This window comes from Narcine bancroftii, chromosome 3 (genome assembly GCF_036971445.1).
Source record: "Narcine bancroftii isolate sNarBan1 chromosome 3, sNarBan1.hap1, whole genome shotgun sequence".
Classification (NCBI taxonomy): domain Eukaryota; kingdom Metazoa; phylum Chordata; class Chondrichthyes; order Torpediniformes; family Narcinidae; genus Narcine; species Narcine bancroftii.
This window is the reverse complement of record NC_091471.1, coordinates 340,513,305-340,538,384: the sequence shown is the minus strand read 5'-3', so window position 1 is coordinate 340,538,384 and position 25,080 is coordinate 340,513,305. Positions and strand designations below refer to the sequence as shown.

Below are 25,080 nucleotides of genomic sequence, written 5' to 3'. Positions count from 1 at the left end.
CGAAACATGAAAGTCTGCAGACACCGTGGTTGCAGTAAAAACACAATGCTGGAGATGCTGGTCAAACAGTATATAGCAAAGATAAAGATACATAACCAACGTTTTGGGGTTGAGCCCTTCCTCGAGGTATGTATGAACCAATAATAACAATGAACAATTAGCTAATAAAGGGCCACTGCTCCAAGATGTTCATTGTTTCTCCATTCAAAGATGCTGCCTGACCTGTTGAGATTTCCCGGTATCTTCTGTTTTCATTTCAGATTTCAAACATCAGCAGTTTCATTACATGAAATGGGCAATATTGTCTGGCAGGGGTGTCACCAATTGCTTAAGTATTGCTGCTGGTAAACTGACAAAAATGTTGACATGGAAGTTTTAAAATTGAAACTCAAGGTGGACAATAACCATCTTCAGTGTTGTCGAACGTCTCCAGAATAATTTCTATCCACTAACCCACGCCTCGATTGGCTGGTTCATTATCCCTAAACCACGCCACCCAACCCTCCATCTTCAGATCTTCTAATTCTGCATAAATCACTCTTACTAATGACCACTTGGTTCTATTGGGCACCTACAGTCAGTGATGTCAAAGTCCGAGCAACTTCCACCTCAACCCATTGGAAAGTCTTAAATTAACCCTTTAATTTTGCTGCAACTTAAATCATTGTCTCGTGGGCTGATTATGCCTGTTTAGGGATTTAATTAAATTCTGTTTTGGTATTTAATATCTACTCAAATCTGGGAATGTATTTGTTTGGTAATTGAACACATCAGATGCACATTAGTCAGGCACCAACTTGGTGTCCAAATACGCTGGGGAATCTGATACCTTGGATCCTTCTTCAGCTGAAATGTATCCTCATGTTACGCTACATACAACAATTGTAAGTGTTTGTAATATCCATCATTGTTAAGCAATTATACCATGTTATGAAGCCCCATTCACACTGGCAGATTAACCCAGTAATTAACTGCCAATCTACTGGTTAAGATGTCAGTGTGAACGCTTGCAGGTGCCAGATCCCCCTGGGATGAGCCATCTAGAGAGGACATGTCATCACCAATTATTTTGAATCCATGTACTGGTTAGCCAAGTGTGAAAGGGTTGGGGGTAAGCAGGATGTCACCGCTGGAGGATAGGTGCCCTCTGGAATGCCAGGTGGTGCAGGTGAAAGGGCACAGAGAATATTGGTCCAATGTGAATGGCAAAAGCACTATTTTGGACCGGTTCACTGAACCGCCAATTTACCGGTTAGCCAAGGTAAAAAGACCTTATTATTTCCTCCGCCAACTCCACGTTGGTGGTGAGGCCAGCTTTTTGCCGAGGCTCTTTTGTTGTAACGGTGACACGACGGCCGTCGGCATTTGATTAAATATTTAAATTCTCCAGCTGTTGTGATGGGTTAAATGTGGGAGCTGAACAAAATAGCTCGCCATGTAACCGTTCACTTGTGTAGAGCGTTTTGAAGAAGCAGTCAGCAGATCCTTTTCAACAAGTTGTGGTGGCAAAAGATTGAGTTTAATAATAGCTATTTTATGGGTCAAGAGATGTGAGGGGCGTAACCAGTTCATTCTAAAGGTGATGATGACTATTGTAAGGTAAAACATCATGAGATGGGAATGTGTAAGGAGTTACCCTGCCCTGTACAGGGCTGTAACAAGATGTAAATGCATCCTTGTACTTACAAGATAAGAGAGACATTGATGGATTGAGAGGAAGGAAGCTAGCAGGGAAAGGATAGCAACAGTTTTAGTCATTGGACAAGTAATGATATGATGATGTTCTAAGCATGTATCCAAGGGTATAAAAAATCACCATTTTGCTGATAACGGCAGAATGCATTCTCCGACTAACATGGTTAGTCGCAAGTGTTACAATCCGGTAATAAAGAACAAAGAACCCTGATTTCGACTCAGCCTGGTGTTTGTCTCACTCATTCATGAACAAAGCAGACCTAACACTGTTGTACTGCTTATGTTAACGAATAGGCACAGGAGTTCTAGGACATTAGAAACACTGAGCAGGCCAGATATCCACAGAGAGAGATTTGGTACTTGTCAATTTTTCCTTTGAATGGGATACTTGACTGGAAATGTTTGACATGCCTAAGATTGTCTCATCTCGGTAGTTAAGCAGGCTCAGGACTGGTCAGTACTTGGGGAGGAGACCATCTAGGAACACCAGGTGCTGTAGGTTTCTGTGAGAGGTGCTGGACAAAGTGATGATTCTCTCTCTGCCTTGTCGGAGATAAAAGTTTGGGTATGTTGCATTCTAAATGTAGTATTATGTGACAATAATGGAATCTTTACCTTTACTTTTTTAACCCCCTCTTTCCCCACCCCACTCTCCTTTCCCACAGATGCTGTTTGATCTGGTGAGTTAATTACTTCCTGCTTTCATTTAAATGTCTAGCAGAATAGGGTTGTTTTTAAAGACCGGAGACCCAAATCACCACCAGGAGAGCAAACTGGCCAGCACGCAGATCAAAAGAATGAATAATCGGCAGGTAAGTAGTGATAATAAAGTACTCGCCCTGACAGAAATCAAGTTGCTTGTGTTTCTTTAAAGTAGCTTATCAAATCAAGGGCTGGATGTGTTGGTAAAGCAATCAGTTACAAATGGGGTTTCTACTGTTCAAACCCCACCTTGTATACAAACTGGTGGAAACATTATCCAGAGGGAGGCTATGCACCGAAGGCTAATTTACACACAATTTCACTAAGCACAAATCCATTCCAGGCTCAGTGCCTGACCGTTCTTAAGCAACTGTGTAGTATTCTGGTCTATGGATAAACAAAGGAGTGGTACAGCAGGGGGCTGGGCCCTTTCAGCCATCGAGTCTACATAGACTGATCTTCCATCAAGATATACTAATGGTAACATAAAACCCATCATATCATGTACATATCATAAATTAGAAGCATAACTTGTTTTGTTCAGGACATCAAATTCTAAACAATTAAATCATAACTCATACTATGTCCAAAAATAGCATTGAATTCAAAAATAATACACATAAAATTATGTATGTTATACTTCTCTGATGTGATCATGTTCTGTGAAAGGTGGTCCTTGTTCAAGAAAAGGTGGGGTGGGTTTAACTACAGATTATAGATCCTATCCAAAATTTTATATCAAGGGTAATTTATAATGACTAATTAACACACGTGTTCTTTGAATTATGTGAGTAAACAGACATGCAAACAGTCTCGAGGGGGAGGGGGTGAGGAATTAACCCCCCTCCAATCCTGCCATGAGACAGTGGCTCCTCCAGCTGTACTGCCCAACTCTGTGCTGTTGAGTTTTGTCAGCCTCGCTGGGTTTGCTCTAAATGATCGGGTGCACAGAGCCCCGTGACTGACCAGCCATTGAAGGAAGTGGCCTTGGTGGCATAAGAAGTCAGAAATATTAATGTTAAAATCATTTATCAGAGGAGCCATGTGGGAGCCTGCTGAATAACTAACAGCACTAAACCCTGACCCATATTCCACAGAAATGCTCAGTAAATTATGGGCAGAAGTTTGGGCTTTTTTTAAAATATATGAGGACACCTTTACATCTAAGGAGATATAATACAAGTTAATAGATGTTCGTGTTCGGTATTTTAGTCACCAGTTAGTTAATTGGAGTCTGCAAAAAGATATTTACAATTTAAGTGCACGGATGGGCTAAAAAACAATGCACTCTCGTGTTTCCTTTGATACAGATCTTATGATACAGATGGCGGCCTTCATTGCTTGAGGGATTTAATTTGGGAGCAGGGTGTTTACGCTGCAGTTATAAGATGAAGCCGCATCTGGAGAACTGTATACAGTTCTAGTCTTACTGGAGAAAGGACTTACTGGCTTTTGAGGCAGCACAAAGGAGGTTCACCAGGTTGATTCCAGAGATGAGGGGGGTTAACCTCTGAGGAGAGTTTGAGTCATCTGGGACTGCACTCATTAGAATTAGAGGGGCTCTTATAGAAATGAATAAAATTATGAAAGGCATAGATGAAGAAGAGGTAGGTTTCTATTGGTGGGGACGACTGGAACTAGGGGACATTGCCTCGACATTCAGGGGTAGTACTTTGAGGATAGAAACAAAGAGGAACTGCTTTTTCCAGAGGGTGGTGAATCTGGAATTTGCTGTCCATTGAACCAGTGGCGACTACCTCAGTAAATATATTTAAGATAAGGTTGGAATAGATTTTTACTTAGTAAGGGAATTAAAGGAGATGGGGGAAATGTAGGTCAGTGGAGATGAGTCTATCATCAGATCAGCCATGATCTCAATGAATGGGGGAACAGGCTTGATGGCTGCCTCCTGCTCCCATTTCTTAAGTTCTCACTGTTGCTGTCCATTGCTGTCTTCCAAATTTGGTCTAAATCCATTCATTGTTGAAGCTCTAATTGATCGCACAGATTGATGGGAACACTCAGCAGGCCGGGCAGCATCTGCGGAAAGAGAAACAGATGCGGCTTGAAGGCCTTTTGTCCCAACCCGAGGGAAACAAGATCAATCTTGCCAAGGTGAGAGAGAGAGAGAGAGAGATGGAAAGGGAATGTCTCAGACAGGGTTAGACCTATGTATCACGTGCTACTTCTGTTCAAGCCTTCTCTCCAACCCAACAGGGAGTTGGTCTTTGCTTCTTCCAAAAGACGCACCTTTGCAGCATGTTTGATGTCAGATTTCCAGCACTTCTTTCAGACCCATTCTCCAAGATGCTGGAAATCGTCCTGAGCTGCCAAGTTACATGAGCCTCTCTCCCCTGGGTGGTATAATGGGCCGCACCAGCTTCTACAAGCTGCGCTCCATAATTACACCCTCACCAGGGACCGTTCTGCTCAACCGCTCTCACTTTCAGACTTGGCCTCTGGCCGGACACATGCGGGCTTTGGATCCCTTCGAAAGTGTGAACAGGCCGCCTGGGAGAGGATTTCCACAGGCGTTCTGTATCTGCCACTGGAAGTCCCGAGTTCAACCCACTAACGTTTGTGGATCACGGATTCACCCAGCAACAAAATTCATTTAAAGTTGCCAGAGCGATGCATAAAATATTTCCCCAACACCGTTTCAAATATGACTGGGGAAAACAAGAAGCCCCAGTCCATCCAGGTGGTCGGTGTCCGACTCTCCTCGGCTTCCTAATTCCTTTTAATGGTCTTTGCTTCTTCGAAGTCCCCATTTCATAACCCGGAGTTGGGCTGCGTCCCGGGGGCTAGGGATGCCCTCCAGGGGTCGGGGTTGGGCTGCGTCCCGGGGGCCGGGGTTGGGCTGCGTCCCGGGGGCTAGGGATGCCCTCCAGGGGTCGGGGTTGGGCTGCGTCCCGGGGGCTGCCCTCCAGGGGCCGGGGGCTGGGCTGCCCTCCAGGGGCCGGGGAATGCCCTCCAGGGGTCGGGGTTGGGCTGCGTCCCGGGGGCTGCCCTCCAGGGGCCGGGGGCTGCCCTCCAGGGGCCGGGGGCTGGGCTGCCCTCCAGGGGCCGGGGAATGTCCTCCAGGGGCCGGGGGTTGGGCTGCGTCCCGGGGGCTAGAGATGCCCTCCAGGGGCCGGAATTGGGCTGCGTCCCGGGGGCTGCCCTCCAGGGGCCGGGTGCTGGGCTGCCCTCCAGGGGCCGGGGAATGCCCTCCAGGGGCCGGGGGTTGGGCTGCGTCCCGGGGGCTGCCCTCCAGGGGCCGGGGGTGGGGCTGCGTCCCGGGGGCCGGGGGATGCCCTCCAGGGGCCGGGGGTTGGGCTGCGTCCCGGGGGTTGGGGGATGCCCTCCAGGGGCCGGGGGTTGGGCTGCGTCCCGGGGGCTAGAGATGCCCTCCAGGGGCCGGAATTGGGCTGCGTCCCGGGGGCTGCCCTCCAGGGGCCGGGTGCTGGGCTGCCCTCCAGGGGCCGGGGAATGCCCTCCAGGGGCCGGGGGTTGGGCTGCGTCCCGGGGGCTGCCCTCCAGGGGCCGGGGGTGGGGCTGCGTCCCGGGGGCCGGGGGATGCCCTCCAGGGGCCGGGGGTTGGGCTGCGTCCCGGGGGTTGGGGGATGCCCTCCAGGGGCCGGGGTTGGGCTGCGTCCCGGGGGCTGCCCTCCAGGGGCCGGGGGTGGGGCTGCGTCCCGGGGGCCGGGGGATGCCCTCCAGGGGCCGGGGGTTGGGCTGCGTCCCGGGGGTTGGGGGATGCCCTCCAGGGGCCGGGGTTGGGCTGCGTCCCGGGGGCTGCCCTCCAGGGGCCGGGGTTGGGCTGCGTCCCGGGGGCTGCCCTCCAGGGGCCGGGGGTGGGGCTGCGTCCCGGGGGCTGCCCTCCAGGGGCTGGAGGTGGGGTTGCGTCCCGGGGGCTGCCCTCCAGGAGCCGGGGGCTGGGCTGCCGGAGTTGGACCGGTCCCTCCTAAGGCTGCTGTTGCGAACAAACGACGGGAGCCCCCTCTTCTGATTCACTCCACGGACTCTTCACGCCGCAGTCAATGCATTTCCAGTCGTTGGCTCGCTCCTTTCTACAGGGTCTATGTTTAACGAGCTTTGAGTTACAACCAGTTTCATAATGAGGTGGAAGAGGGAAATATTGCGCCTTTTTTCCCGCCAACCTCCTCTTCCCTGTAACAAACGGACCTGTAAAGAACCCCACATGACACTAAGTTGCTGCACTCCAGGCGAGGAAACTTTTATTTGTCCATGCCCCTGAAATAATTGTTGACTGTATCGTTCTGAAGAGGCCACAGCGGTGACACCAGGGTTTGGAAGTCGGGGAGGGAAGCAACAAGTCTTAACCCCTCTCCGTTTGTCCGCAGCTCGCCCGATTTCAAGGTCGATGTGTGTCTGATTGAGGGTTTATTCGTGGGCGTCGGTTTCAGCAAATTAAAACAAGTGGACGGTGGGGAAAAAAAAGCCGGACTGCGTGCGCCCGGTAGAGGTTCGGATAACAGATCGGGCCGGGCAGCACCCGTCCCGCGATCGGAAGGGCTCCTAACCTGTCTCTCTCTCACTCTCTCTCTCCCTTCTCGCTGCTTCAGCATCTCTTCGTCAGTGAACAAAACCCTGGAAAATGAATTTGGATCCGTTCCTCTAAGGACCCCCACTGCCAATCTGAGATTAACAATTTGCTGGCCCCCTGTGGGTCTCAGGTGAGTGTGAACTGCAAAGGATCGGCGGGCACAAACCCGGAGGAGGACGACATGTGGTTTGAACGAATTCGCGCTGAATTAGAAACTGACCCTCCCAAATGATGGTCTGTCCACCCGTGGCTTTAAATGGAGGGGGAGACAAATGTCTTGGCGCGGCGAGCGACAGGTGGGGTTGTTCCAGTGGCAGTGCCCTGGGGAGAATTTGCTGCGCTGTTGGGACATTCCAGGCTCCGACCTCTCACCACTTTAAGATGCTCGTGTAAAGTGATCCTTTCATCCTTGGTAAGCGAGCCGAAGGAATATCGCTGACAAGGAAATAGTTTCAAAAGCCCCTAAATTAGACTGTGTTATTTCTGTGATCATATTTTTTTTATGCCCACTGGGTATGTTAACATTAACGTTGCTTGTCGGCACTTATCCAAAGGGTTGTCAGAAGAAGGAACAAGAGTGGTGAAGTCATGCCAACTCGGGTTGTTTCTTTCCCCCAAGAATTATATCCTTAAAGTAACATTTGGAGGAAATTAACGTCATTCCCAGTACAGATTAGCAAGTCCCAAAAGTTGATGCTGAAGCATCCGCATCTGTTAAAAGAGGTAACGACTGGAAATAGTCTTTTAAACTGCGAATTCGAAGCAAAGAGGAGATAGTTACAAAAGGGATGGCTTGAACCATTCAAACACTTTCTACTGTGGCCCATAAACCTCTCATGGCTGAGTTAATTGACAAAGGCAAGCTTTCAACATCAAAGCATCCATCATCTGTGCCACTTGAATCATTTAGTCAAAGCTTTCTCATCTCTACTGAAGCAGTGCTTAACACAGACCCACTCAAACCGTTATTTAAAGAACACACCCATTTCGTTTAATATCAAATGAATTTATTGACCAGGTAGGTAATGATTCTAATGTTTTGAGAGATGAATAATATCCAGTTCTACTTCATCTCAGTTTAAATTTTGACCATTTGGAATGGTAGTAATGTTCCAATAATTTGTTACATGGTGATGCAAAGTGACTTTAAAGATCAACATCTGCTCAATATTCCTGTTTTATTTTATCTTTATTTGATGGAGAATCTCTCATCCAGATGGAAAGTTGAAAACTGGATATCTATATTTTAATTTCCCCCCCCCCAGGGTCCAGCTATCATAATTTACTAAAATCAGATACAAGATCGATGATATATGATTTACCATTATTAAATAATGTGGCATCATGCTTTTTTTTATTGAAAAGCCCCGACAAGGCAAATTTTCTTGAGCAAAGGGAGGATCAAATACTTGTTAACTATATTTTAAAATAGATTTTTACAAAAGTTATAATTTTTCAATTGATAACTATAACTAAATCTGGAGCTAGTGTGATTAGAATTATTAGAATCAAAGGTATCAGCTTCCAGAACGTCTTTTCTTTAAATAGAACAATCTTAAGATCCTTAAAGTTATATTTATCCCACAGCTGTCACATTATATTAATATTCAACTATTCTAAAGTCTTAACATTCTTAAAACAAATTACTTTGATTGCTCTCCTATCAGTGTAGCTTTATTAGCCTTTTGCAGTCCTTGAAAGAACTGATAATATCACAAGAACTGTACAGTTTTCTTTGGTAAAACACAGGATTCTGTTGACACTGGTGCTTAATTGAAAAAAAAAACCACACAAATGCTGGAGAAACTCAGCAGGTCAAACAGAGCCTTTATGTAGGAAAGGTGAAGATACATCTCCAATGTTTCAGACTTGAGCCCTTCATCAAGGTGTGGGGGGGAACATGAGAGATTCTTTCTTTGCTCAGTTCAAAATAACAATTCATACATTGTTAATGCAGTTTTAAAGATTAAATTATAATGTTATTTTATTTGTTTTGTGTACTGGTTGCAGTCATAAAAAGCATATTTAATATTTTTCACTATAATATGTGAACTTGCATGAAAGATAAAACATGAGGTGACAGTAGTTGTTCTGCAGGCAGCAGAATATTGTCAAAATTTAAAATGTAAAATCATAGGCTGAAAATATCCCAGCATAGAAACGACCACATTGATCCATTGACTTTTTTCTGACGTGAGTGATTCACAAGCAAATAAATGCCGATAAAGGGAGATCAGAGAAAGTTTCAATTGAAGACATGCATCTGGGAACACAGAAACCCCCCCCTCTCTCTTTCTCTCTCTCTCTCTCTCTCTCTCTCTCTCTCTCTCTCTCTCTCTCTCTCTCTCTCTCTCTCTCTCTCTCTCTCTCTCTCTCTCTCACACACACACACACAAATGGTGTGACCTTGTTGTTATCTAAGACAGTAAATTCCTCTATTTGACTTTCAGTATGACTCTGCCATAAGATTTATTTAATTTAGTCCTCACCACATAGAATCCTTTTTCTGTCATTATGAGGTTTCCTTTTGCTTTAGAGTTATGTTGCCCTCTGATTGTTGCACATCACTTGATCTAAGTTTTTAAATGTTGGAGTGATTGTTTTTCATCAACAATGATACCAAAGCCAGATCAAGTCCAACATTCATATGTTCAGATTTTCAAGAAGTCCATTGGATATGGAACACATGTCTTGACCCTGGAATACTGAAGTTGGCTATCATCCAGTCAGGTAACCTTCTCAGAACAGAAGTAAAATGTGGGATTGTCATCCACATTTAGCTTGGTGTCACATTTTAAAGCAAGTCACCAATGGAGCAGGACTCGTTCTCTTTTCGACAATATGTGTATTGTTTCTCTCCTTTCCCTTTAGTTTGTTTTTAAATCTTGTGGCCTTAAAAATCACTCCAAGCCACCAAATTAAATTTCAGTATTTTTATTTTATGTATATTTTTAGACCACATCTTTGATTTTGAAATTCATTTCTCTTCACTTTTTCTGCATTGTGACTCAGATTTATCTTGCCCCGAGTGAGATTGATGAAAAATGATCTTTTTGGCTTCTGTTGCTATCCGAACACAATTAATTTTTACATTTATATGTCATCTTGACCAAATTATTCTGCAAAACATTTCTACTGGAGGTTTAATCATTAGAAAAGAATATGGAGAATTGACCAGTGAATTTGACAGAGATTATTTATCTAATACTGTTAATTAATAGTCTCCTGAATAGAGGACAATTTCAGATTATAGCCACTCTCAGTTTTTCAGAACAGTTTTCAATAATATGTTATTGCCACCTCACTTCCTATAGACACATCATTTGTGCCTTTTCTTGTCCCATTTCCATCCTCTGTCATCATTGTTTTGACTTTATTTCATCACTGATCTTCCCTTCTTTCCTCTTCTCTTTCCCTTTCCCTGAACTGGCTGAAAACCTGTCACACTAAACATCATCCATAAGATGATGCATCTTATGCATCTTTCTATGCATTTATATAAAATCACCCCTCATTGTCAAGTCCTGAGCGACTGTGCATGTTATCCCCCTCATTTCTGGAATCTACTCGGGTAATTGGGCAGAATTTAATCATAGAAATCTACATTAAACAATATTCCATGCAACGTAGAGCATTGCTAAATATTAGTTTGATTAATAAACTTGAAATTGCCTGGATGTGGAAAGGTGGGTTTGTAAATTTAAAATAAACCCTCCATTTTTCTCAGTTCATTGTAGCTACCTAATAGTTTCTCAAGAAATCCTGCTGTTCCTGCTTCCACAGCCATTACTGGCAGCACATTCCATCCACCCACCACTCTCTGTGTGAAGAATTTACCTCTTACATCCCACCCCCACCCCCCCCCCCCCCCCCCGTACTTACTCTCAAGCACCTTAAAACTGTGCCCCTAATATTAACCATTTCAGCCCTGGTGAAAAAAGCCTTTGGCCTCTCATCATCTTGTACATCTCTATCAAGTCACCCCTCATCCTCCATTGCTCCAAGACCAAGTTCACTCACATAAGCTATGCTTCTCCAATCCAGGAAACATCCTTGTAAATCTCGTTTTCACTCTCTCTATAACATCCACATATTTCCTTTAATGATGTGACCAGAACTGAAGACAATATACGAAGTGGAGTCAAATCAAGGTCTTATATTACTGTCACATTAACTCATGGCTCTTGAACTTGCTCCCATGGTTATGAAGGCCAACACACCATATACCTTCTTAGCAATACTATCAACCTGTTCAGCAGGTTTGAGTGTCCAAAGGATATCGACCCTAAGATCTCTCAGATCGTCCAGACTGCTCAGAAACCTCCCATTTAAATTGCATTCTGCCTTCAAATTTGACCTACCAAAATGAGTCACTTCATACTTTTCAGAGTTAAACTCCATTTGACACTTCTCAGCCCAATTCTGCATCCTATCAGTGTCCCTCTGGCAACCTTCCAGATGATCCACAACATTTTGTGACATCTGCAAATTTACAAACCCACCCTTCCACATCCAGGTCATTTATAAAAATCACAAAGAGAAGAGGTCCCAGAACAGATCCTGTAGAACACCACTGGTCACTGATCTGCATGCAGAATATGAACCATATACAACCACCCTCTTCTTTCTCTGGGCCAGCCAATTCTGTATCAACAAAACAAGACCTCCTTGCCTCCTTGGAATCCATGCCTTCTTACTTTCTGAATGAACCTTGCATGGGGAACCTTATCCAATGCCGTAATGAAATCTACATGCACTACATCCACCACTCGACCTTGATCAATACTCTGTTACATCTGAAAATAATTTATCAGGCTTGTGAAACACAGCATTCCCCATCCTGACTTATCCCTAATCAGATTATGCCCTCTAAATGCTTCTAAATCCTGTCTCTCAGGATTTTCTCAAGTAGATTGCCCATCACTGAAGTAAGACTCACTGCTCTATAATTTGCTAGGTTTTTATTAATCTTTATTAATGTCAACATGCTCAGGCATTTCAGTCCACTTTAGTCATCTTCACAATTGCCAAGGTCTGTTTATCAGTGAATACTAAAGCAAAGTATTTATTAAGGATCTCCACTTCCTCCTCTGACTCCATGCACCCTTTTTCACCAACACCCCCTCATCCTCTTGCTCTTCACATACTTGTAGAATGCCTTGGGGGTTTTCCTCAATCCTACTCGTCAATGCCTTCTCATTGCCCCTTCTGGCATTTCTTTCTTAAGCTCTTTCCTGGAAATCTTGTAATTCTTTAGAGCAGCCATTCTCAACTTTTGTTTGGCTATGGACCCCTTGGGAATTTACTCAATGTTTACAGGCCCCCTTCCCTGTGAAGCATTCGTTTAGTTGGTTTCTTCCAAACTTCCATCCTACCATCTATGTAAAAAGCATGAAGTATATTTATATTTTGGCATATAAGTCAACCTTCAGATGTCATGTCCCCATTTTCAGCCTCATTTTCATGGTGTTTTAATCATATAGCGGGTGCAAAAGTTGATCCCGGCCCCCCAAAAAATCCCAGTGACTGAATTATTTGGTATTGCCTAAGGGTGATTATTATCATGGAGCCTCCAGCCAAATGACAAAAGTATGAAGCAAGTTGTAAGTTAAAGGTGATAATATACTGGTACTGTGGGGAGCTCCCCACCATGACTACCAGCCCCCCCACATCTCCATCGGGCACACAAAACTCAAAACGGTCAACCAGTTTACCTATCTCGGCTGCACCATTTCATCAGATGCAAGGATCGACAATGAGATAGACAACAGACTCGCCAAGGCAAATAGCGCCTTTGGAAGACTACACAAAAGAGTCTGGAAAAACAACCAACTGAAAAACCTCACAAAGATAAGCGTATACAGAGCCGTTGTCATACCCACACTCCTGTTCGGCTCCGAATCATGGGTCCTCTACCGGCACCACCTACGGCTCCTAGAACGCTTCCACCAGCGTTGTCTCCGCTCCATCCTCAACATCCATTGGAGCGCTCACACCCCTAACGTCGAGGTACTCGAGATGGCAGAGGTCGACAGCATCGAGTCCACGCTGCTGAAGATCCAGCTGCGCTGGATGGGTCACGTCTCCAGAATGGAGGACCATCGCCTTCCCAAGATCGTATTATATGGCGAGCTCTCCACTGGCCACCGTGACAGAGGTGCACCAAAGAAAAGGTACAAGGACTGCCTAAAGAAATCTCTTGGTGCCTGCCACATTGACCACCGCCAGTGGGCTGATAACGCCTCAAACCGTGCATCTTGGCGCCTCACAGTTTGGCGGGCAGCAGCCTCCTTTGAAGAAGACCGCAGAGCCCACCTCACTGACAAAAGGCAAAGGAGGAAAAACCCAACACCCAACCCCAACCAACCAATTTTCCCTTGCAACCGCTGCAATCGTGTCTGCCTGTCCCGCATCGGACTGGTCAGCCACAAACGAGCCTGCAGCTGACGTGGACTTTTTACCCCCTCCATAAATCTTCGTCCGCGAAGCCAAGCCAAAGATACTGGTACTGTAGCATGAAAATTTGTTGCAGGTTGGGGTTTTTTTTGGGGTGTTTCAAGGGTCGACTTATGTGCCGAATCTGCTTCAGATGGATTTTTGAGCTGAACTTAAGGCCTCATTTTTGTATCTGGCATATTAGTTAACCCCTATCCCCCATTTTTTGAGGCGTTTTGACTCGACTTATACATGTGAGGTAAAAAGACAAAAGAGTTTTACTCTGACCGTACAACTGCAGCTTGTGATTCCAGAACAAACCGACAAATAGAAAATCATCCTTATTGAACATGTAGGAAAATCATTCTTATTAATTTTTTTGTGAGATCCTTGAGCTTGATGTTCCTCTTTCAGTTTTTTTTTTAAATGCCAGGTTCCAAACTGAATAGTGACAGTCAAAAGGGCACATCTTGTTGTGATATCAAGACTTTTCCTGGATTTATCAAGGAAACTACCTTGCTGTATCTACATTCAACCAAGTATGTTGAGAGAAAGGCAATGAAACATATTTTGGTCTTTTTGCATATTTTTGGACATCTATTCAGCAGATTACTCTTAACCCAAAAATCTTATTTAAAAAAAATGTTGATTTATGGCTTTAAAAGGATACCGACTCAGGCTGCACACTGAACAATACTGAGTTTGGGAATATTAGGTGAATCTTTACTGTCCAGTTGCAATGAAACATCCATGTCTCAGGGTGAAGGAGCAGCCTATGAATGCTGTGACTGGGTCGGTTGGGGCGAATGGTGCTCCATGCTTAGATGCAGAGTTCAGAGCTATATCTAGGTTGGCATGGTGAGTATGGCCATTGGTGAGGACTGATAATAGCTCTCCAAAGTATTAACTAGGCTTCAGTTTTATGTAGTCTTTCTCATCACCACTTGTTGAACGTGAATCAATTGCATCATATTCTCTTTCTCTGACAGTACAGCTCTACCCAGCAATTGACCATTGGGTTTGCACATCATACAGTGGTATAACAAATCTTCCAATGAATCTGGTGAGTTTAAAGGGTGTGGGAAATGTACTAGCACTCTAGATTCTGGGTCCAGCCACAAAACCACCCAAATTCCAGATCCTGGTGTCTCAGACTGCATTCTCAGCTCTGTCAGTATATTCAGCCCAAATTCAAGAGCCCATCCAAACTGTAGTCTGGACCCTCAGGTCTGGCTGCATACCCTGCTTGGATTCTAGTTTCCTGGCTCATATTCTGGAATAATGATGCTGAACCACTTGATTTTTTTTTTTAACAAATGGACATCCGATCATCAGAACTTTACTGCACTTCCTTTTTATTATCTTACCATTTCTAATAAACATGAGTAAAATTGTCAAATTATATGTTAAAGGAACTATTTGCTGCAGTAAAATATTTAGTATTCTAACCACTGTAGCAAGCCTTTCAGATGGGCGCGCACTGAATTCAATCCAAACATGCTACAATAATGCCAAGCGAATTTAATATTTAAAAAAAATTGATGACTGCATCTCGATGCCCAGATTTGTGCAGTGAAATTTACATCGTAACCAACCCCTTCCAGCCCAGGACTCTTTCCATGTGATGTGAGAAAATAATCTGGCATAGAATATATTTTGCATCTCAGCTAGTGATGGAACAATAATGGAAAGCTCTACTGCAGTTAATAACTTCAATTTACTTTACCATCTTCAGACAAGAAGCCAGTTGTTATGATGCAGAGGGGGGTTAGGAAGAAATGGACGGAACGAAAGGAATAGAATGGGGACAAGATTGCCATTGCTGATAAAACCATTTGCTTGTTCGATTCGTTCATTCAGCAACCTTGCCATTCGACATAGGCGATCATGTCTCTCCATCTGTCACTATCTCTGAACCTCTGAATTGCAGTTGTTGCCTCCCCTGTTCTTCTTCGGTGAAGGCTCCATCTTTGAGCTAATCACCTTGCCCAAGGAGGACCTGTGGCTATCGGACAGAAAGGAGTGCCTTACACCTCCTTTTGCTGAGCAATTGTGCAGCACCGACACTTGATCAATTAATAAGAAAATTTAGAGAAAAAATGAATAGAGGGATGTATTAAGACTGTGAAATGTAGGTCAGGGCTGCAGGAAATGCCCAGTGCTTTTGGATGATTTTAATGAGAAACATTATGTGAATTGGGAAGGCGGTGAGCCAAGGATTCATGGAGGACACCAGAAGTATCAATTCCGTCACTGAAAATGATTCTGTAGATTAATAATGGAACAAGCTTAACTGAACGATGGCAGGGGGGTGTTGGAGGAGGATGCTGGTAACGTTGTGTCAAAAGGCTGCAGACATGAGAAAGTTTCTGTATTTAGACAGTCAAGAAGCATCCAGAACAGCTGATAATTCATTGCAAAATTGAATTAGCAGCTGCCTTATAATGGAAACTACCACTGTACTGAAGTGACATTTGGATCATTGGCATGGTTTTAAAATGAAAACCTACAGTTGGGCAAATGGCAGTCAAGAAAACTGCATTTAACATTATTTTACAATTGAACTTGAGGTAACAGTGGTAATTAATAATAATTCACAGTCTTAGTTTATCTAAATTTTACTTATTATCTTAGAGTTTTAAAAATAATTCTCTTGTCACTTTGCAATGGCTGATCTATAAAAATCTAACCAGGTCCTTAATTCCATAGCTTGAATTGTGGTTAGGTGTGCTCAGTTTCCTCAAAAAAAACACAAAATTGGAAATTGTTCATAAAAATCCATAATGCTTCCCTAATATAATTGGCTTAAGTTGTCAGAGGGGCATGAAACAAAACGCCCTTACATGTACATTCACATGAATATTTTTAAAATGCAATAAAATGTCATGTGTTCATTTATACTGCACACTATGGTCATCTTTTCTTTAGTGTGAGTTTACTCACCATCTCTGCAGGTTTTTGAATTTTTGCTCAGGATTGCCACGAGTAGATCCTCAGGAAAGGATTTCATTTGATAGCCAGAATTAAAATCTCCAAAATGAATTGAAAGGCCATGCACAAAACGCATGGCACTGAATGCTAGTCACTGTGTACAAATTGCCTTGTGGATGCTGAGTGTTAACCTGAGTGAAACTGCAAATGGACAGCATTCCTTTTTTCCCTCAGTCCTGTAGGTCAATACATTTTACAAACTGGCCTGTCAGTGCCGAACTCATCCAACAGCAAGACAAGTTAACACAATTCAAATTTCTCATGGTTACAGTAAAAACTCAATGCTGGAGAAACTCAGTAGGTCAAAGAGTGTCCTTTATCTATCAAAGACAAAGATTCATTACCAATATTTCAGGCTTGAGCCTTTCATTAAAAGTTTCACTGAGAGAAAGCAGTCAATGCTGTGCAGGTACCTCAGATCCTTGCGGCGGCCAAACTTGGAGCAAGGATCTGAAGTACCTGCACAGCAGTGAAACAAAACTCTGACCATTACAGTACAAATTTGGTTGAGGAAACCTAAAATTAAAATCCATGAGACAACTTATAAACTTGTGTTCTCTATTAGTGCCCATACTCTGGAGGTCACTGCCTATCCTAGGGCCATTACATAACCCTATCCCTGCAGTTTTTACAAGTGAAAGGTTCCATCGTGGGAACTGCAGATGGCCTTAAATGATACACGGGGACTCAGGACCTAGGCACTTCAGTCTTGACCATGTAACCCCTTCTGGTCTCTCTATCATGAAGAAAACTCTCAGAATAGAGTGGAAATTTATTTTTTATGTAACTTATCTCCCAGGTTGGAAGGCATTTTTTAATGCCTTTCAGCATCTGCTGGGTCCATAATGTGCCTGGCTTTTGAGACGTACTGGTCATCTTTAATTATTGCAAGCACTTACCACTTGCCACTGCTCTGCCATTCACTAAGGTTGCAGCTGCTTTAATTGTTGACATCAATTCATTTAAGTTTTAAATGGTGCAAGGCACTTATGAAATATGGCAACTTTCTGAGAGGATAAAGTAGTGAACAAATTTATCACAGTTGATATTATATATACAGTAAAAGAATGAACATCTGGATTCCAGAAATCTGGATCATCTGAGAATCCAGACTTCTCAAAAACTGTTGTGTGTGTGCGTGTGTGCGTGTGTGCACACGCGTATGCATTTTAAACATGCATGATTGCATTGGGTAAGCATCACAGATGTACTGCCCGAGAATCCAAAAATCCAGATCAACCCGTTCCCTGAGGAGTTCAGATTTTAGGACTTTTACTGTAAGTGCCCAAGTTGCAGTCATTGGAAACAATGGATACATTTTTGTTGTGCATTTGTATGTTCTCCCCGTATCTGCATGGGTTTTCTCCAAGGGCCCTGGTTTTCTCCCACCGTTCAAAACGTATCAGGGGTGTAGGTTAATTCGGTGTAAATTGCGTGGCACAGACTCATGGGTCAAAATGGCCTGTATGCTTAAATGTTTTTTTAAATGAAGAGATTCTTAGGGTCCAACTGCAGAAGAAAATCAAAGTATATTTAAGCCAGAGATAACTGAATATATTTGTTTGTTGTGGGTCACAGCATGGTTAGAATTTATATAATGTCCACTACTTGAAAATTCAGGTCTGCATTGAGAAATCAAGAAGATATTGAAGCTGAGAATCCAGCTGGTTCTAAGACAGAAAAGCAAAGATCTGACTACTCCCATGAGATGGAGGAAATCAGAAAGTGACTGGAAGATGCTGGTGGTATAACTGCAGTACAGATCGAAATGAACAAAAGTACTATATCAGAAAATGCTTTGTGATCTGGAAGAGTTGACCCTCTATCACGAAGACATGGCTGCAGTTCTCCCCACAACAGGCTGACAGCATTGCAGAGCTCAGGGAACTGATCGACCATCTGTAGCGTCCATGAAATAACTGCATCACAGGCCATTCTTGAAAAGGACAACAGAACTCTTGAAGACCAACCGAACGAAATAATGTCGAAACATGCCAAACGTGTGTTTAATGTCTGACGTGGCAGAGTATATGTCCCAGCTAATGCTCTTGCTCTCGAAACCAAAAGGTTAATTTGATTTAGAGGTAACAGGTCTTTCTGGCCCATGAGCCTGTGCCACCCAAATACACCTATGTGACCAATTATTCTACTAGCCCCATTTGCCTTTGGAGTGTGTTAGGAAACCAGAGGACCCAGAGGCAACCCACACAGGTCATGGGGAGAACGTACAAACTCCTTACAGAAAATGTCAATTCAAATCTGAATCACTGGCATTGCATTAACACCTACACTAACAGTGCTCCCGAGGTCAATTGAATTGGCGATGTCATCTCCCTTGCTAAGGTGAACTAACTCAGAGGAGAAAAAAACAAGAACAAAATTCTGGAAGAACTCAACCAGTCAAACAATCTCTGCAGAAAGAGAACCTAGGCAAAGTTTTGGATCAGTGACCCTCAGAAGTGGGGGAGGAACAGAGGGTTTACAGTTTCAAATTAGACCTGAGAGGAGTGAGATGCAAGACAAAAGCCAATCTGGAGATAGATTAAGACTCAGAGGAGCTTCTTGTTTAGTTTTGTGGTCTTGCAGCTCCGTATCACAATAAAAATTCAAAGAACTGTCCATCTATTGTTTAGCCTTACAAAACCAATAAGCAGTTTTTCAGATCGCCATCTTAATTCAATATTTAGGCATTTATAATTTTTACACAGACTGAAGGAATAACTTGAGACTTCAGGACCTGATGGATAAACTGTAAGTTAAAAACTACAAAAGGCAGCCTGAGGAGACTGAACGCTATCCTTTCATCTCTTGTATTACCTTAAAAAGTGAGCACATTACAGAAAAATGCTAATTGCCCGAGTCAATGCTACAGTTTTGTGAATTTATCCTGAAGACCATTCGTTTTATCAGAGTTTCTAAATTGGAATTATGTAAAAATCTTCATTTAGTTTTAAATATACTGTATACCAAACACAAGAAGAATGTTTAAAATCTGCAAGGTGAACAATGGGACATTTTACAATGTACACTGTTATAGCTAACCATTGTTCAGCAATACACAATGATGCTCTATTAATTATTAGGATTGGACTATTACTATCAACAATATGCTTCACCATGACTGTAAGTTCTACCCTTTTTCAGGAATGCATCTTCCACTCAGATTTGCTTCACTTTATAAAATTTCTTATTTCAATGCACACAAAATTTGATGGCATTCTGGTATCCTAAAAGGATTTATTATAATAGGTAAATGGAACTTACATTCGTGGCTTCCTTATCAAACTTAGCAAACCCAAAATTGAAATAAAATTAAATTATAAGCTGTCATAATGGTTGCAAAAATGGGTGAAAACTTAATTTGAAGAGAACACTTTTTAACTAAACCGAAAATTTCCATGATTGCTCAGGTCGGTGTGGAGGAGTAAGAATGTAATTTCTGAGAATGCTTCATGGAAAGAGTTAACAATAAACTCACATTAATACATGCTTTATCAGGTTTCCCTTAAATGTTCTAACGAGCTTCAAATGTGAATGGGTATTTATGTGATTTATTTTTAATGGTTTGGATGATTTTAAAAAGAACCAAAGGAACTGCTCACAATAGCCATCTGAGACCCTCATTTGTACAAAACAATATTTACTTTTTAAAGATATAATACTTATTCTGCATATGTATTATTTGTATGTGTGTTGTGTCTGCATGTTTTTTTGCTCTGAGAACCGGAGAATGCTGTTTTGTCAGGTTGTACTTGTACAGTCAGATGACAATAAACTTGACTTTATGTGTCCTGTTGTTTAGGGCATTGGTTTTCAAACTCCCCCTCTAAACTCACATTTCACCTGAAGCAATCCCAATGCCATAAGTGCTCTGTAAGGGATTGTTTCAGGTGGGATGTGAGTGGGAAGAAAAAGGTTTGAAAGCCACTGTTTTAATCGTCCCTAATTGACTCGTTATGTGCATGGTTTCATAACTCCAAAAGAAATGGGCCAATGGCAACTCTTCTCATGCAAAATATTTCAGTAATAATTGGGTCTAGAGCAGTGGTTGTCAAACCTTCCCTTCCCACTCATCTACCACCTTAAGCAATCACAGAGCACTTATGGCACAGGGATTACTTAAGGTGGAATGTGTTTGGGGGGCAGTTTGGTTTTCACCACTGGTTTAGATCAATGAAAACCAGCATCGCCGCTCTTTTCATTTTGCACTCTAATTTCATTGGAACTTGCAGATGATGGATAACCTGCTGTTCATTGTCTTGATGTGAGGTTCAGTTGATTTTGCAACTGGTTGGCAGAGGGTCATTGTGCCTCAGAGATTCTCCAAATGACCTACCTGTGTATAAAATGTGAAGGAACAAGGCTGTCTGTCTAGAAATTCATTACTAGTTGGTAATAATAATTGGACCTGACAACAGTAATAAAGTGAAGTAATTTGCCTTCAAAGCTTGTTTCATTGTAAAACAGGATTAATTAAAGATTAGTATAACTGGGTAATTAATGCAGAGCTTGGGTTTGGTGGGCCGAAAGCCCTGTTGCTGTGTAACATTTATCTGTCTCCATGAATTTCTGAGGAATATCACACACTGACAAAACTATAAAACGTGTTTAGCAGTACCAACTGGCGTTGAATTGCTAGACAAAATAAACCTGACATATATCAGTTACTTTCGACTCTGAAGAGAACATTACAACATCACTCTCATGCTATTGCAATGCTGAAACTCTCCAGTAAATTCCAGCTTCAACACTCAATGCAGCCAAAACTGCATTGCCATAGCCTTTAAAAGTACTTGTAAAGTAACTGCACTAGAAACCTGAAGGTCAAGATATTACCTTGCAGCCTGAATACAAAAAATGACGCTGGAGAAATTGTAATGGGAAACAAGGAGATGGCAGAGGAACTGAATAATCTTTTGCATCTGTCTTCACTGTAAAACGTTAGAAGTATACTGGACTTCAAGGGTGAGAGGGAAGGGAAATGAGTGCAGTCATGACCACCAGAGAAAAGTTACTTGGAAAGCTTAAAGGTCTAAGTGTAGATAAAATCTCCCAGACCAGATGGAATGCACCCTTAAGTTCTAAAAGAAGTAGCTATAGAGATTGTAGAGGCACTTGTAATGATCTTAACCATATAACCATTTACAGAGCGGAAACAGGCCATGTCGGCCTTTCGAGTCCGCACCGGTTCACTTGAACAACTCCACTAGCTCAATCCTCTCGCTCTCCGCCAATATCCCTCCAACCCCCTCACCTCCATGTACACATCCAACCTTCTCTTAAATGACAGAAGGGACCCTGCCGCAATTATCTCATTCGGAACAACATTCCATTCTGCCACCACTCTCTGAGTGAAGAAGCATCCTCTAATATTTCTCCTAAAGTTTTGCCCTCTTACCTTTAACTCATGCCCTCTTGTTCCAACCGTCCCTGCCCTCAGGGGAGTCTGTTTATGTCAAGACTATCTATTCCTTTCATAATTTTAATATTCATGCATGTATTTTCTTGCCATATATTACTCTGCATGTTCTAAGAATCAGTAAGTTCTGGCATGATTCCGGTGACTATTTAAAGAGGGAGGGAGACGGCAGAAAGGAAATGATAGACCTGACAGCCTAACATTGATGGTCGGGAAGTTGTCAGAGCCGATTGTCAAGGATGAGGTTACGGAGTACCTGGAGGTGCATGACAAGATAGGCCAAAGTCAGCATGGCTTCCTTTAGGGAAAATCTTGCCTGACAAACCTACTGCAATTTTTTGAGGAACCCTCAAGCAGGCTACACCAAGGACAGGAAGCTGATGTTGTATGTTTGGCCTTTCAAAAGGCCTTTGAGAAGGTTCCACACACGAGTCACCTGAATAAGACGAGAAGCCCATGGAATTACAGGAAAGATATTAGCATGGGTAGAGCATTGGCTGATCGCTGGAAACCGAGAATGGGAATAAAAGTTGGCTACCAGTTACCAGTGGTTTTCCGGAGGACTCGGTGTTGGGGCCACTTCTCTTTATGTTGAATGTTAATGATTTGGTTTGCTGAATAAATGGCACTGGGGCTTGGCTTGCAGATGAAACAAAGATAGGTGAAGGGGCAGGTAGTGAGGAGGAAACAGAAAGGCTGTAGAGAGGGATAGATTGGGAGAATGGGCAAAAAAGTGACCATGATGGAAAGTGCACGGTCATGCTCTTTGGTAGGAAGAAATAAATTATTTGGATGGAGAAAAAAATTCAAAATTCAGAGGTGTCATGTCCCTTTGTGCAGGATCCCTAAAGGTTTACATCCAGGTTGAAATGGTGGTGAACAAGGCAAATGCAATGTTGCCATTCCTATTTAGAGAAATAGGATACAAGAGCAGAGATGTGATGTTGAGATTTATAAGGCACTGGTGAGACCTCACTTGGATTACATGGGTTCAGTTTTAGGTTCCTATTTAAGAAAGGATGTACCAGCAATGGCAAAAGTTCAGAGAAAATTCACAGGAATGATACATGAAATGATGGGATTAGCATCTGAGGAACATTTGCCGACTCTTGAACTTTACTCTTTGGAGTTCAGAGGAATGAGGGGGGACCTCATTGAAGCATTTCCAATTTTAAAGGCCTGGAGAGAATTATTGTGACAAAGGTATTTCCCATGGAGGGGGAATCTAGGACATGAGGGCACAACTTCAGGATTGGTTCCCCCATTTAAAACAGAGATACAGAGGAATTTCTTTTTAGCCAGAGAGTGGTGAACCTCTGGAATTTGCTTCCTAGGCAGCTGTGGAGATCAGGTCATTGGGAATATTTAAGGTGGAGATTGATAGGTATCTGAATAGTCAGGTATCAAAGATTATAGGGAGAAGGCAGGGGAGTTGGAGAATGGATTAGATCATGATGGAATGGTGGAACAGGCTCAATGGGCCAAATGGCCAACTTCTGCTTCTATATCTTATGACCTTATAAGTGCACTGTTCTGTTTTTAATGATTCCCTTCCCTTTCTCTTTTAGGAAGGGCAAGCCCATGCCACCTATCCAAATTAGGAAAGTGCAGCGAGCTGGAAGAGGCAGAGGAACATGCTGATATTTCAGACTATCAAGTCAATAAACACAAGGCTGAAAGCCACGATTTTTGTCAGCAAGGTAATGGATGCACTGTAATACGGTATCACATACAATGTATTGTTATGCTGGCCACCACTGGTGAACGATTTCAAATAACATGAAAGTACATGGTCAGATTTAATTGTAACAGTGCATCTAATGGTTTCAGCCCCAAGTTAAACTTGTGTTTATAGATTCATCTCAAATCGTCTTTGCTCTCACGTTATTCCAACCTAACACTGGTACACAGAGAGGTGGAGGGTATCTGGGATCTGAGGATACAAGATCTTTAACCATTGAGATTTAAGAATAGTAAAAATATGAAAAAACTAGGAGAATGAATTGGCTTAATCAGATATCAAATGAAAAAAGGGAAGGATAGATTGCATTGAGAAAGAGAAAAATTTTTTTTCCAATTTTGAGAGGCTTTTATGAAGATTCAAACTTCTGTTCATTAATTTTCAATATTTTAACAATTGATTGGCAATATTTCACTAATAAAAGGAAATCACACTCCTAATTCTTACCCCTAAATAATTGCACTGTATTAATTTGCCAACCAAAGATTCAAAATTTTGAGTGCAAGTTAATGCAGAATCAAAATATAATTATCAGGAAGTTACCATTGGCACAATTCCAGCAGCGACCTCAGAAAACATGAGATTAATGTGGTCCTATTTCTTGCCAAAATTAGTGCATTTATGAGCTTCAATTCTCTCATTTTCTCTGTCAAATTACTTGCAAATGTATCATTAATAGTAGCAATACTGTCCTTGACGTAACTACGGTTTTTAATTTTACTTTACAGAAAAGACTAGAACTCGATGTGGAAATTGAAGAGCGACAACAACAAATCAGTATGATGTGAATTAGCTCAGCACAATGAAAAAATAAACTCTTTGCAATCCTTATTTATCCATTGCTTTCAACCACTCATAGCTTATTTCTTTTCCTAAGTAACTTTCCACACTATACTCCATCCAGAATATCTTTCTCCACTCATCTAGACTGTCTACATTCCATTGAATCATCTTGCTCACAACTTACATTCCCACTTCTTTATGTATTGTCAGCACACATGGATATAATACATATGTTCTTCAAGAATCTAGGAAATATTGGGAGGTGATAATCAACGCACCCACTCTCATTATTCCCTCTCTCAAATTATTGGAATGTGGCTGATTTATTGTGTTTCAATCAGATTAATTTCTCTGTAACATTTTTAACTAATCACAGTTTTTATTTTCATCTTCCTTGACCTGTTGGTATTCCTGCAAGACCTTTTTGTTTTCTCCTCTGAAGGCACACAAAACATTAATTTTGTTGGTATTTCTGATTTTAAAAACTCTTTGTATTACCCAAGGTCAGGGTTAGCAACAGGATAAGAAAATTCCAAAACCTGCAGATGATAGAATCTTGATCAAACAAGGAATTCCTGGAGGAACTCAGCAGGTCAGAGAGCATCCATGAGTAGAAATGGTCAGTCAAGGTTTTGGGTCAGGTTCCTTTATACAAAGCAATCATCTAAATGTTAATTAACAAAACTAAGATTGACATGATTGCCATTTCAATTACTGTATTTGTATCACCATAAATACTGTACTTCTACTCAGCCCCAATGAATT

The 25,080-nt window shown here is 42.5% G+C and overlaps 1 long non-coding RNA gene across 1 annotated transcript; it reads left to right on the top strand.

Moving 5' to 3' along the window:
- Nucleotides 1–6,989: 6,989 nt before the first annotated feature.
- Nucleotides 6,990–24,345, top strand: LOC138756595 (uncharacterized). Its single transcript, XR_011353178.1, has 3 exons — nucleotides 6,990–7,076; nucleotides 23,360–23,491; nucleotides 24,261–24,345. It is a non-coding gene; the product is annotated as an uncharacterized lncRNA (long non-coding RNA).
- Nucleotides 24,346–25,080: the final 735 nt, after the last annotated feature.